The sequence below is a fragment of the Ranitomeya variabilis genome, chromosome 2 (genome assembly GCF_051348905.1).
Source record: "Ranitomeya variabilis isolate aRanVar5 chromosome 2, aRanVar5.hap1, whole genome shotgun sequence".
Taxonomy (NCBI): Eukaryota; Metazoa; Chordata; class Amphibia; order Anura; family Dendrobatidae; genus Ranitomeya; species Ranitomeya variabilis.
The window spans coordinates 774864856-774880570 of record NC_135233.1 but is presented as its reverse complement, the minus strand read 5'-3'; positions in this window follow the sequence as shown (position 1 = coordinate 774880570).

The window sequence follows — 15715 nt, the reverse complement described above, 5'->3', positions numbered from 1 at the left end:
AATTGCACTACAACTTGTTGTACAATGTGTCCTGAGTAGTTCAATACCCTATATTTGGGGGAAAACTACTGTTTGGAAGCATTTCAGGGCTCGGAAGGGAAGGAGCCATTTGACTTTTTGAATGCAAAATTTGCTGGAATAATTAGCAGACACCATGTCGTATTGGAGAGCCCCTGATGTGCCTAAACAGTGGAAACCCCTCACAAGTGACACTTTTTTTTAAAAAAAGTAGACCCCACAGGGAACTTATATAGATGAGTGGTGAGCACCATGAATCCCCAGGTGCTTCTTAATATCATTGAACCATAAAAGTAAAAAAAATATATTTTTCCCACAAAAATGTTTTTAACCCCTTAATCCCATATGACGTACTATCCCGTCGAGGTGACCTGGGACTTAATTCCCAGTGACGGGATAGTACGTCATATGCGATCGGCCGCGCTCAAAACACATCTAGATAAGTTCCTTAGGGGGGTCTACTTTCCAAAATGGTGTCACTTGTGGGGGGTTTTAATGTTTAGGAACATCAGGGGCTCTCCAAACGCGACATGGTGTCTCATCTCAATTCCAGTCAATTTTGCATTGAAAAGTCAAACGGCACTCCTTCCCTTCCGAGCTCTGCCATGCGCCCAAACAGTCGTTCACCCCCACATATCAGGTATCAGCGTACTCAGGACAAATTTCACAACAACTTTTGGGGTCCAATTTCTTCTCTTGCCCTTGGGAAAATAAAAAATTGGGGGCGAAAAGATCATTTTTGTGAAAAAATATGATTTTTTATTTTTATGGCTCTGCATTATAAACTTCTGTGAAGCACTTGGTGGGTCAAAGTGCTCACCACACATCTAGATAAGTTCCTTAAGGGGTCTACTTTCCAAAATGGTGTCACTTGTGGGGGTTTCAATGTTTACGCACATCAGGGGCTCTCCAAACGCAACATGGCGTCACATCTCAATTCCAGTCAATTTTGCATTGAAAAGTAAAATGGCGCTCCTTTCCTTCTGAGCTCTGCTATGTGCCCAAACAGTGGTTTACCCCCACATATGGTGTATCGTCGTACTTAGGACAAATTGAACAACAACTTTTGTGGTCTAATTTCTTCTCTTACCCTTGGGAAAATAAAAAATTGGGGTCGAAAAATCATTTTTGTGAAAAAATATGATTTTTTATTTTTACGGCTCTGCATTATAAACTTCTGTGAAGCACTTGTTGGGTCAAAGTGCTCACCACACATCTAGATAAGTTCCGTAAGGGGTCTACATTCCAAAATGGTGTCACTTGCGGGGGGTTTCAATGTTTAGGCACATCAGGGGCTCTCCAAACGCAACATGGCGTCCCATCTTAATTCCAGTCAATTTTGCATTGAAAAGTAAAATGGCGCTCCTTCCCTTCCGAGCTCTGCTATGCCCCCAAACAGTGGTTTACCCCCACATATGGGGTATCGTCGTACTTAGGACAAATTGCACAACAACTTTTGTGGTCTAATTTCTCCTCTTACCCTTGGGAAAATAAAAAATTGGGGGCGAAAAATCATTTTTGTGAAAAAATATGATTTTTTATTTTTTCGGCTCTGCATTATAAACTTCTGTGAAGCACTTGTTGAGTCAAAGTGCTCACCACACATCTAGATAAGTTCCTTAAGGGGTCTACTTTCCAAAATGGTGTCACTTGCGGGGGGTTTCAATGTTTAGGCACATCAGGGGCTCTCCAAACGCAACATGGCGTCCCATCTCAATTCCAGTCAATTTTGCATTGAAAAGTCAAATGGCGCTCCTTCCCTTCCAAGCTCTGCCATGCGCCCAAACAATGGTTTACACCCACATATGGGGTACCAGCATACTCAGGACAAATTGCACAACAATTTTTGCAGTACAATTTCTTCTCTTGCCCTTGGGAAAATAAAAAGTTGGGGGCGAAAAGATCATTTTTGTGAAAAAATATGATTTTTTATTTTTATGGCTCTGCATTATAAACTTCTGTGAAGCACTTGGTGGGTCAAAGTGTTCACCACACATCTAGATAAGTGCCTTAAGGGGTCTACTTTCCAAAATGGTGTCACTTGTGGGGGTTTCAATGTTTACGCACATCAGGGGCTCTCCAAACGCAACATGGCGTCCCATCTCAATTCCAGTCAATTTTGCATTGAAAAGTAAAATGGCGCTCCTTTCCTTCCGAGCTCTGCCATGCGCCCAAACAGTGGTTTACCCCCACACATGGGGTATCAGCGTACTCAGGACAAATTGTACAACAACTTTTGGGGTCCATTTTCTCCGGTTACCCTTGGGAAAATAAAACAAATTGGAGCTGAAATAAATTTTGTGTGAAAAAAAGTTAAATGTTCATTTTTATTTAAACATTCCAAAAATACTTGTGAAACACCTGAAGGGTTAATAAACTTTTTGAATGTGGTTTTGAGCACCTTGTGGGGTGCAGTTTTTAGAATGGTGCCACACTTGGGTATTTTCTATCATATAGACCCCTCAAAATGACTTCAAATGAGATGTGGTCCCTAAAAAAAAATGGTGTTGTAAAAATGAGAAATTGCTGGTCAACTTTTAACCCTTATAACTCCCTAACAAAAAAAATTTTGGTTCCAAAATTGTGCTGATGTAAAGTAGATATGTGGGAAATGTTACTTATTAAGTATTTTGCGTGACATATCTCTGTGATTTAAGGACATAAAAATTCAAAGTTGGAAAATTGCAAAATTTTCAAAATTTTTGCCAAATTTCAATTTTTTTCACAAATAAACGCAAGTTCTATCGAATAAATTTTACAACTATCATGAAGTACAATATGTTATGAGAAAACATTGTCAGAATTGCCAAGATCCGTTGAAGCGTTCCAGAGTTATAACCTCATAAAGAGACAGTGGTCAGAATTGTAAAAATTGGCCCGGTCATTAACGTGCAAACCACCCTCGGGGCTTAAGGGGTTAAGCCCCAAAATTTGCATTTTCATAAGGGTAACAGGAGAAATAGCACCATAGGATTTGTTGTGCTAATTCTCCTGAGTCTGCAGATACCCAATATGTGGATGAAAACTACTGTTTGGGCACACAGCAGGGCTAGTAATGCAAAATTTGCCGGAGAAATTGGCGGACACGTTTTCCCTGTTGTGCTTAAACAGCGGGAACACTTCACAACTGACACCATTTTGGAAACTAAACCCCTCATGGAACTTATGTAGATGTTTGGTGAGCACCTTGAAACCCCAGGTGCTTCTCAGAAGTTTATAACAGTGAGCCGTGAAACTAAAAAAATTAAATTTTTACCACAAAAATATTTTTTAGCCCCAAGTTTAGCATTTTCCTAAAGGTAACAGGAGAAATTGCACTATACAATTTGCACTGCGCATAATCTAGCTAACTTGCTAGTGCCTGGTGACCCGGATGTTGTCATGATGACATCGGGTCACCATGGCAACGATAGGGCCCCTGCAAAAACGTAGCTTGGGTGCCATTTGGAAAGAAGCTTCCTCCCTCTGCATACCTGCTAAATGCTAGCGATTGCAGTATTTAGGTGGTTAAAGTGCCGGGAGCAGTGCGGGCACCTCTCCTGCACTCAGTGCTGGGGGTTATCTGTCAGAATCAGCTGCGCCCAAAATCGCCATTACATATCCATTCATCCTAGGTTTGTAAGTACCTAGAGACCTGGACGTACGGTTAGAAACCAGTTATGGTAATCTGCAATTCTAGTATGAAAAAGATGAAAAATAGCAGGAAATAACAGTGGGTTCTCAATTTAGACAGTGATTTTACAATTTTGACTGCATTTCATTCTTAGAAAACTAAATGTTTAAAGCAAATGTAACACACTTGAAAAACTATTTAATGCAATTTTCGTCCTTCAGTATTTATACAGCATTACAGCAACCAGTTTTAAAGAGTGGTTTATCAGAATTTGGATGTGTTATCTGTCAGAATTGTGAACATTTTTAAAATGTACACGTTCCTTATATGTGATATGTTTTTGCATAGACTAGTTTGGATCAGATGATATTTCATACTTCTTTAAAAGCAGGCAGAGGCTTCACACTTTATTGCACTTTGTATTATTGGTAAATGTCACATGGAGTTCACTAAATTGTTACATCTGACACGCTTATGAAAGGAAAAAGACTCAAACGTCACACAGAATTGTAAAAGTCATCACTTCACATCACCTCTGCCTCACTGAGATAAGATCTCCTATTCATACCAATGCTCTCTGCTGCATTTGCCTTCTAGCAATGATAAGGTAAAATTATATGTTGTCCCTGCAATGTTCTATAATCTTTGGAATATACAGTTCAGTTAATACTGTAAGTGGAAAGTACACAAGAAATGAAATTGATATACAGTGGTCAGCTGTTTCATTCTGTATATCACTTATATTCTTTGCTTAAGGGCTCATACTCACCTGCGAGAAACTCGGATGAATCTCGCACGTCAATGCCCGCCAGTGCCGCCACTGCACCCAGCACTCAGGAGCGGAGCATGCGGCCGCATAGCAGTACCTGCAGCCTCATGCTCCGCTCCTGAGTGCCGGGTGCAGTGCCGGGTATTGACGTGCGAGACTCATCCGAGTTTCTCGCAGGTGAGTATGAGCCCTTATACAGCAAATACTATGTATTAAAATGTTTCATAGTTTTAATGGGTGAAGCCATTTTATTGTGTTCAACCTATTCACTAACATGTTGAAGGCAAAAAACCCATGATGCATATTTTAATTGCCCCATATTAGGGGAAATAAATCTTCCTAGGTCCACATGTGGCAATCAGACTAGTTCCCTGGATTAACGTCTCACCAGAAAATCTATTACCCATAGTCTATAATGTATCTTTCAAGAAAGGTATCGAGGTCCTTCTTGAACTATTTTAGTGAATCAACCATCACATCATATGGCATAGAGCTCCATAATCTTACGACTCCTACAGTAAGGAATTACCATCTGTGATTATTATTATTGTTATTAAACCTTGTTTCCTCTAGGCGTAGAGGATGCCCCTTTGTCACTTTTGCAAGCCTAGGTGTAAAAAGATCAAAAGAAAGATCTCTGTACTGTTCCTTCATATGTTCCTACATTGTAATATAAATGCCCCTAAAACCTTCATTTTTCCAAATTGAATAGCCTAGCCTGTCTTAGTATTGCAGTTCACCCATTCTATTATTGACCTTGGTCGCTCTTCTCTGCAGTGCTCTAATTTCAGCTATGCTCTGGAAACCAAAATTGTACACAGTATTATAATTATAGCCACACGAGAGACTTGTATACAGGCAAAACTATGTTCTTGTCATGATAGTCTATGCCTTTTATAATGCATTTCATAATTTTATTTGCCTTGGGAGCAGCTGCAAGGCTCTGGACACTAAAGTTGAGTTTGCCATTCACCCATACACCCAACTCCTTTTGAGTGACAGTTTTATCAAGTATTTTACCATAAAATACATAATTATACACTTGATTTCCTCTGCCAAAGGGCATGACCTTACATTTATCTAAATTAAACTTCAATTGCCATTTCTAAACCCAAGCCTCCAGCTTACATAAATTCCTCTGTAATATTAAATTATCCTCCTGTGTGTTAATTATCTTGCAGAGTTTAGTATCTGCATCCAAAAATGTACTCTGTATACATCTCCCAGGTAATTAATAAATATGTTAAAAAGAAGAGGGCCCAATACTAACCATATGAGACCACATTATTTTCTTTGACACAATCAAAGTGTGTTCTATTAATAATATCTGTTTACTATCACCGAGCCAGTTGTTAACCCAGTTACACATATTTTTCCCTAGTCTCATTGCTCTCATTTTATTTACCAACTTTTTATAGAATCATAAAATGTTAGAGTTGAAAGGGACCTCCTGGGTCATCTGGTCCAACCCCCTACTCAAAGCAGGACTCACTAAATCATCCCAGACAGATGTCTGTCCAGCCTCTGTTTGAAGACTTCCATTGAAGGAGGCCTCACCACCTCTCGTGGCAGCCTGTTCCACTCATTGATCACCCTATCTATCAAAAAGTTTTTTCTAATAACTAATCTGTGTCTCCTCCCATTCAGTTTCATCCCATTGCTTCTAGTCTTTCCTTGTGCAAATGAGAATAAAGATGATCCTTCTACAATGTGACAGCCCTTGAGATATTTGTAGACAGCTATTAAGTCTCCTCTCAGTCTTCTTTTTTGCAAGCTAAACATTCCTAAATCCTGTAAACGTGCCTCATAGGACATGGTTTGCAGACCAGTCACCATTCTGGTCGCTCTTCTCTGAACTTGCTCCAGTTTGTTGATGTCTTTTTTAAAATGTGGTGCCCAAAACTGCACACAGTATTCCAGATGAGGTCTTACCAAAGAGGAGTAGAGGGCAATTATGACTTCATGTGATCTAGACTGTATGCTTCTGTTAATACGTACCAGAATTGTATTTGCCCTTTTAGCTGCTGCATCACACTGTTGACTCATGTTCAGTCTGTGATCTATTAGTCCAAGTCTTTTTCACATGGGCTGTTGCTCAGCCTTATCCCTTTCTGTATATGCTTTTTTAATTTTTATTGCCCAGATGTAGTACTTTGGATTTTTTCCTGTTAAAAATCATTCTGTTATTTGCTGCCCACTGCTCCAGTTTATTTATACAGTGCCTTGCGAAAGTATTCGGCCCCCTGGAACTTTTCAACCTTTTCCCACATATCATGCTTCAAACATAAAGATACCAAATGTTAATCTTTGGTGAAGAATCAACAACAAGTGGAACACAATTGTGAAGTTGAACAAAATTTATTGGTTATTTTAAATTTTTTTGGAAATTCAAAAACTGAAAAGTGGGGCGTGCAATATTATTTGCTCGAGCTCATTGAGGTTTGATGGAGATCGTTTGTGAACAGCAGTTTTCAGCTCTTTCCACAGATTCTCGATTGGATTGAGGTCTGGACTTTAACTTGGCCATTCTAACTCCTAGATATGTTTATTTGTGAACTATTCCATTATAGATTTTGCTTTATGTTTGGGATCATTGTCTTGTTGGAAGGCAAATCTCCATCCCAGTCTCAGGTCTTTTGCAGACTCCAACAGGTTTTCTTCAAGAATGATCCTGTATTTGGCACCATCCATCTTCCCATCAATTTTAACCATCTTCCCTGTCCCTGCTGAAGAAAAGCAGGCCCAAACCATGATGCTACCACCACCATGTTTGACAGTGGGGATGGTGTGTTCAGGGTGATGAGCTGTGTTGCCTTTACGCCTTTGGCATTGTTGCCAAAAAGTTCGATTTTGGTTTCATCTGACCAGAGCACCTTCTTTCACATGTTTGGTGTGTCTCCCAGGTGGCTTGTTGCAAACTTTAAACAACACTTTTTATGGATATCTTTGAGAAATGGCTTTCTTTTTGCCACTCTTCCATAAAGGCCAGATTTGTACAGTGTATGACTGATTATTGTCCTATGGACAGACTGTCCCACCTCAGCTGTAGATCTCTGCAGTTCATCCAGAGTGATCATGGGCCTCTTGGCTGCATCTCTGATCAGTCTTCTCCTTGTTTGAGATGAAGGTTTAGAGGGACAGCCGGGTCCTGGTAGATTTGCAGTGGTATGATACTCCTTCCATTTCAATATGATCGCTTGCACAGTACTCCTTGGGATGTTTCAATTTTGGAAATAATTTTTTATCCAAATCTGGCTTTAAACTTCTCCACAACAGTATCACGGACCTGCCTGTTGTGTTCCTTGGTCTTCATGATGCTCTCTGTGCTTCAAACAGGACACTGAGACTATCACAGAGCAGGTGCATTTATACGAAGACTTGATTACACACAGGTGGATCATATTTATCATCATTAGGCATTTAGGACAACACTGGATCATTCAGAGATCCACAATGAACTTCTGGAGTGAGTTTGCTGCACTGAAAGTAAAGGGGCCGAATAATATTGCACGCCCCACTTTTCAGTTTTTGAATTTCCACAAAAATTTAAAATAACCAATAAATTTCGTTCAACTTCACAACTGTGTTCCACTTGTTGATTCTTTATGTTTGAAGCATGATATGTGGGAAAAGGTTGAAAAGTTTCAGGGGGCCGAATACTTTCGCAAGGCACTGTATCTGTTTGAATCCTCTTTCTCTCTTCTCTAGCATTAGCTATCCCTCCTAGCTTTGTGTCATCAGCAAATTTACTCAGTTTACCCTCAATTCCTTCATCTAAATCATTGGTAAAGATGTTGAACAATACAGGGCCCAGGACAGAGACCTGTGGTACCCCACTTGAGATATTCTTCCAACTGGATGTGCAGCCATTTACGACCACTCTTTGGGTCCGATCACTAAGCCAGTTATGAATCCACCTAACAGTTGCCTTGTCCATTCCATACTTAGTCATTTTTTCAATAAGGATTGTGTGAGATACTTTGTCAAATGCTTTGCTGAAGTCAAGATATACTATATCTACAGCATTTCCCTGATCCACCCAGTCAGTGATTCTATCATAGAAGGAAATTAATTTAGTCTGACATGACTTATTAGTTACAAACCCATGTTGACTCTGTTTAATCATTTCATTTTTATCCAGGTACTTACATACATGTTTTTTAATAATTTGTTCAAAGATCTTTCCTGGTATAGATGTCAGACTCACCGGCCTATAGTTCCCTGGGTCCACCTTCTTCGCCTTTTTGAAGATAGGGACAACATTTGCTCTTCTCCAGTCTTCTGGGACTTCTCCTGTTCTCCAAGAATTTTCAAAAATTATGGAGAGTGGTTCAAAATTTTTCTTCTGCTATCTCCTTCAGTTCTCTGGGGTATAATTCACCTGGACCCGGAGACTTGAATTAATTTATGTTAGCTAAGTGTTTTCTCACTATCTTTCTGTTTATAGATATCCTGGATTCTTCTATTCCCTTACTAGGACAGTGAAAATCAGTTGATGTTAGATTTTCTTTCTGATTGAGAAAAGAGATGCAAAATAGGAATTTATAAGTTTGGCCTTCTCAATGTAGCATTGTATCAAACACTTTTGAAGTGTCTAGATATAGGACATCCACTACATTACCTTGGTGCAAAATTATTTTTATTTAGACACCCCAGGATTACATCAGAGGGTGCAATAACGTGGTTAGCGCGCACCCTCTGCCTGAAAAGTCACTGCAGAAAGCCAAAAGACACAGCTGCTCGTGGCTGTGGAATGGGAACAGGTGAATATTGCAAATGCCGGGGGCCTGAGCCAGCGGCGACTCTGGCACCTTACCCCCATAGCGCACCGGTGTCCCTGCCTGCTCAGGACCCCGGAACCTCTCCCCCAGTGACGAGAGGTGAGTATGTCATTTTTTTTATCGCAGCAGCATATGGGGCATATTATTCTATGGAGCATCTTATGGGGCCATCAACCTTTGTGCAGCATTATATGGGGCATAATATTCTATGGAGCATCTTATGGGGCCATCAACCTTTGTACAGCATTATATGGGGCATAATATTCTATGGAGCATCTTATGGGGCCATCAATCTTTGTGCAGCATTACATGGGGCATAATATTCTATGGAGCATCTTATGGGACCTTCAACCTTTGTGCGGCATTATATGGGGCATAGTATTCTATGGAGCATCTTATGGGGCCATCAACCTTTGTACAGCATTATATGGGGCATAATATTCTATGGAGCATCTTATGGGGCCATCAATCTTTGTGCAGTATTATATGGTGCATAATATTCTATGGAGCATCTTATGGGGCCATCAACCTTTGTACAGCATTATATGGGGCATAATATTCTATGGAGCATCTTATGGGGCCATCAATCTTTGTGCAGCATTACATGGGGCATAATATTCTATGGAGCATCTTATGGGACCTTCAACCTTTGTGCGGCATTATATGGGGCATAGTATTCTATGGAGCATCTTATGGGGCCATCAACCTTTGTACAGCATTATATGGGGCATAATATTCTATGGAGCATCTTATGGGGCCATCAATCTTTGTGCAGCATTACATTGGGCATAATATTCTATGGAGCATCTTATGGGACCATCAATCTTTGTGCAGTATTATATGGGGCATAATATTCTATGGAGCATCTTATGGGGCCATCAACCTTTGTACAGCATTATATGGGGCATAATATTCTATGGAGCATCTTATGGGGCCATCAATCTTTGTGCAGCATTACATGGGGCATAATATTCTATGGAGCATCTTATGGGACCATCAACCTTTGTGCAGCATTGTATACTGCGTATTTTGTATGGAGCATCTTATGGGGCCCATCTTGGACTGTATGGAGCATTATATGGGGCTCCTGATTCAATATAGATATTCAAAAACACTTAACCTACTGATGTCTCAATCAATTTTACTTTTATTGGTATCTGTTTTTATTTTTGAAATTTACCAGTAGCTGCTGCATTTCCCACCCTAGGCTTATACTCGAGTCAATAAGTTTTCCCAATTTTTTGTGGCAAAATTAGGGGTCTTGGCTTATACTCCGTTCGGCTTATACTCGTGTATATACAGTATGTTATATTCTGACCTCGTTCCTCTATTTTGATTTTGTCCTGCATTTGTCTTTTCTGGTTAAAGGGACTCTGTCAGCACAGAATGACTGTTCAAACTAAGTCCCGCCACACGGTGATTCACAGCGGGGCTAATCATTTAGATACACCTTCTCACCTGCTTGTTTTCCCTCTGTCTCCACCCTCACTTCCTTGATTGACAGCTATGACTTCATAGAGCCTGAAAAGGGTCGAAATAGATGGAAACCAAGCAGGTGGGAAGGTGTATTTAAATGATGACCCCGCTATGAAGCACCGAGCACCAGTACTTGCTTTGAGCTGTGCTGATGGAGTCCCTTTAAGGCCTAGCTAGACAACCATTCTCTGCCAGCCTGCTCCACTGGCCATCAACCATTCTCTGGCCCTAACCCAGGCAGCCCTGTGTATGTTGAGATTTATGTATAGGGGCTAAAGTGTAAAGGCCAGGGTTCCACTGGTACCTGCTTAACAGAGTGGCTTGTGGAAAGCCTGTCCAGGGAAGCCTTATTAAGAGCTGTCAGGCTTCCATGTACAGCTTATATTACAATTCCTTTGATTCATCAATTATTCTACTCTTGCATGCCATCTCTATACATACGCTCTATAAAAGCATCTCATCAATATATTTACTGTGTATGAATAAGAACATTATATTTACAAAAGGTAATTTAGTACATGTTAATTACATAAAATAATTGTATAAATGTAATCTTTTTTATCTACTACTACATTACCTGTCTGACTACACTAGAAGGCAAATGTTAGTAATGTCAAATTTTGCAGCTCCCAGTCATGCTTTCTTGTTTCCCCTAGCTTCTGTCATCCTAAATGTCATGCTACTTAATTCTGATATAAAGCAATTTACTGAGGTTAATGTCTTACTTGGCATACAAAATTTATTTGCAAGTAAAATTTGAAATAGAAAGCACTGGTAAATAGGATGTTGTCATAGTACTTTTCTATAACAACAATGTAAATGACAAGAATTATATAATTGCAATTCATTTAATTCTGCAGCCTGCATAATTAGGAATACTGTATATATAACCCATCATTCAAAATACAATGTTGTAATCAAGACCAAACTGGAACTATAATTCAGCCCTGGCATTTGGAAGCACACAGGCCCATGCTTCCCCTCCCCAGATGTAGGACTCTATTAGCAATATTACTCTGTCTGGAGGAAATCAAGATTTATTACATGACCAATACTATCAATAATACTGCTATTTAAGATCAAATAACACCAAGACATCATGAATACATAATACCACAATATACAGTAGTGACAGAATAATACTAATATACTGATCAATAAATGGCTTGCCTGAGTACATTTTTGGCAAGTGGTAGTGCATCCAGACAAATTTTATGGGTGTTTGTTGTGCACCATATGGAATTGGATCTGTTTGCTAGTCCCAGCAGTCGAATGTGATCACAAGTCACATGATTTTCAGACTTGTGGTCACATGCTGGCTAGAGTCTCAGCTGCTTTGCACAATGTTCCATTCTACCCGCACTTGACTGCAAATATACAAATCACCCACTTGTGATCACGTGACAACAACTGCAAGAACTAGCAAGTGGAGCTGAATCCTAATGGTATGTAAATTACACACCATTAGGATTCTATAAGCTGCAGTGCTTGATGACAATTTACTTAGCGGTGTACAACCCTTGTAAAATATATTTCTGTACCAAGACCACTATTAATATCAATATTACAATATAACAGACAAATAATACCACATGTCCGTAGCCACATATTACCAACATATACAGTACTGATAATACCCTCATACTTAAAGGGAACCTGTCACCTGAATTTGGCGGGACCAGTTTTGGGTCATATGGGTGGGGTTTTTGGGTGTTTAATTCACCCTTTCCTTACCCGCTGGCTGCATGCTGGCCGCAATATTTGATTGAAGTTCATTCTCTGTCCTCCGTAGTACATGCCAGCGAAAGGCAATATTGCCTTGCACAGGTGTGTACTCCGGAGGACAGAGAATGAAATTCAATCCAATGTTGCGGCCAGCATGCAGCCAGCGGGTAAGGAAAGGGTGAATCAAACACCCGAAAACCCCGCCCATATGACCCAAAACTGGTCCCGCCAAATTCAGGTGACAGGTTCCCTTTAAATTTAATCAAAACCTCTGTATTGGACTGATATTACCACCATACCTTACCATATAATGGTAATATCAGTTTTACAGCAATACTCTGCAGACCATATACTGTATGTCACATGTATACTGTACAGATGTTCACCAGTGACGTTCTTCACGATCGTAGTCATTAATTTTCCCTTTTCTTTTCAATTCGACTCAGACCATCATGACCACTTTTTCCATCCATAACTCATCCCTGCAAATTTGTAACACACAGACATCTTTGACCTACTGCTTTTCCAGCCTTACATCTACACAATCTATATAGTGCTACGACCAATGCCATAGACAGTTAAAGTGCTTCCCTCTATGCTCTATGGCCTTTCTTTTCTGCCTCACAGAGTGCCCTCTCTGTACCCTTACATCGTAATAATGCTTCCTCTGTATTTTCATGTAGTAATAATTCCCAAAAAAAGGAAGAATCCAGCTCAACGAGGTAGTGAAAAAAACTTTTCTTTATTCAATTAGAAAATGTGCTCAGTGGAGGATAAAAACATCAGCAATAACAAGCACCCTTAGTCACAATAACATCAATCTACGCTTGTTGACCATGGCAAACTTGACATCATCAAAACCAAAGTGGACAGAACAGGACTCGACGTAGGAATTAGTGAACTAAGATGGACTCAATTCGCACATTTCCAGTGAAACGAACATTGGGACTACTATTATGGCAACAATAACCAAAGACGAAATGGTGTTGCTTCCAATCTCAACCAAAGATTATCGGGCACTGTCCTGAAGTACAATACAGTCAGTGCTAGGGTCATCTCGATATGACTACAAGGAGTGTCAATCCATGTCACAGTTATACAAGTCTACTCACCAACAAAAGGTGCCGAGGAGGAGGACGTTGAACTAATCTACTATAAAATTCAAGAAGAAATCGTCAAGACACAAAAAAAAGACTTACTCATTATGATGGGAGACTTGAATGCCAAAGTGGTCCATGGCAAACCTGGTGACCTTGGACCTGGTGAGCAAAATGAGGCTGCAGTAAGATTCATTGACTTTTGTATGGCAAATCAGCTGTCCATCATGAAAATATTCTTCCACAGGAAGAAGATTTTCTTCTTCTTAGATGTAAATTTTAAACATGGACATCACCAAATGGGGCCTAGAAGAATTAGATATATTGACAGTGGCATGTATAAGTTTGGGTGCCCCTGGTAAAAGTTTCTATAATTGTGAACAATTACAAAAGTTGAAGATGAAATGATTTCTAAAAGGTCAAAAATTAAAGATGACACCTATCCTTTGTATTTTAGGCAAAAAAAATTGTCATCTTTTACATTTTAAAAATTACAAAAAGGAAAATGGCTGACTGTGTATCTATGAGATTATATAACTCTCCAGATTTAGACTATCTCAAGACTATTACCTGAAGAATCATCTTTCAGTTCACGCTAATGGGACATCCTTCTCCACTTAGTTTCTTCCCCACAAAAAAAGATTTTCTATAGTTATGAGAGATAAAGCTGAACAAGGGCTCTCTCGAATTGCTGGTCTAACTGTAGGCTTCTGGTGGGAACCAGTGCCATGTGACTTACATGCTAGGAACTTTGTTTGCCTTACTCCCTGAAATAGTGAACTGTAGTGCCAAAATCATGAATGACTCAGTTTTTGTGCTTGGTACTATTACTGTCGGGATGGTTGCAACTGGTGCTGCTATCGCTAGTGGCTTCCAAATTTTTTCTTTTTTTTCTGTGGTATGTTTTTATTTCCCTCATATGCTACCATTTCTGTTGCTAGTGCCACCTTTTCTTTTAAAATATGTTTTGGACACATGTATAAGGTTTAAGTCATTTATAATTTTTTTTACCATACTTATCCATGCCTGGAACAATATGGAGTCAACCAGAAATGCTCGGTAGGGTACAAGTGACAACAAAATAGCACTACCCGCTTGCCAGTAATATTTGGTTTAGCATGGGTGTGTATCCTATTGGACAATTTAAACAGATGTGTCAAAACAGACCTGTACATTTAAATGACTCGATTTAGCCTATGGTCTCATGACAGAATAAAAAAAAATCATTCAGAGTTGCATCCAGAAAAGTGGGTTAATTTTCTCACTTCTCATCCGTGTGCAGTCCATATGCAATCTGTATACAATCCGTTATATTACTCAGCAGCTATTAATCATTGACAAGACCATTTACAATAGACTATGTTACAGAATTGCAATGTATCCCTAAATATCGGATGCTACACTGTGGCTCAGTATGGCATCCGATTTTTTTCTCACAACCATAGATTTAAATAGTTGAGTCTCATCCGATTTTGGAGAAAATGTATTTATGTTGCAAATGTTTTCATATGCAGATTCATTCAGTAAGTGAAAGAAAACCATTCATCTGCAAGTATGATCCATTTTTTTTAAAGGATAGCACTTGAAGTGACTTTGAGGAGTCTACACATGACAGAAGAAATCCAAAAGTGTCACTATTCTAAAAAGTGCACCCCTCAAAGTACTCAAAATCACATTCAAGAAGTTTATTAACCCTTTAGGTGCGTCACAGGAACAGGAGCAATGAGAATAGAAAAAAGGAAAATAGAAAAAATTGGAGTCCAGCTCAACAGGCCTGGATTTTCCTTTTCTTTTTATTTTTCAAAAGAAAATATAGTGCATACTAAAGAAAAATTTACATGGTCGACATGACCCAGTCGACGCATTTCGTCTTCACTAGGCAGTCTTACTCATGTCATGAGTAAGACTGCCTAGTGCAGTCGAAACGCGACCACGTAAATTTTTTCCAGTACTCTTTTGTACTTTTGTCCCCATTTTAATTTTAATTATATGATTATGCTATTTTTAATATGCTTCAATAAACTCTTGATTTTTTATGGCGTATAACTTCCCTTTTTCTTTATTTGATATATCTTCTTCACTATCACTGCAACATCCCCTACTCTAATGCGCTACCTCCGTACCAATAAAGCTATAAAGTATTAACGACTATTAATTTTTTTCCCCAAAAAAAATTGGATGTCTCTTACACTGTGAAGTCCACTACTAATTAGCTAAAAAAAGAAAAATTCCTTTG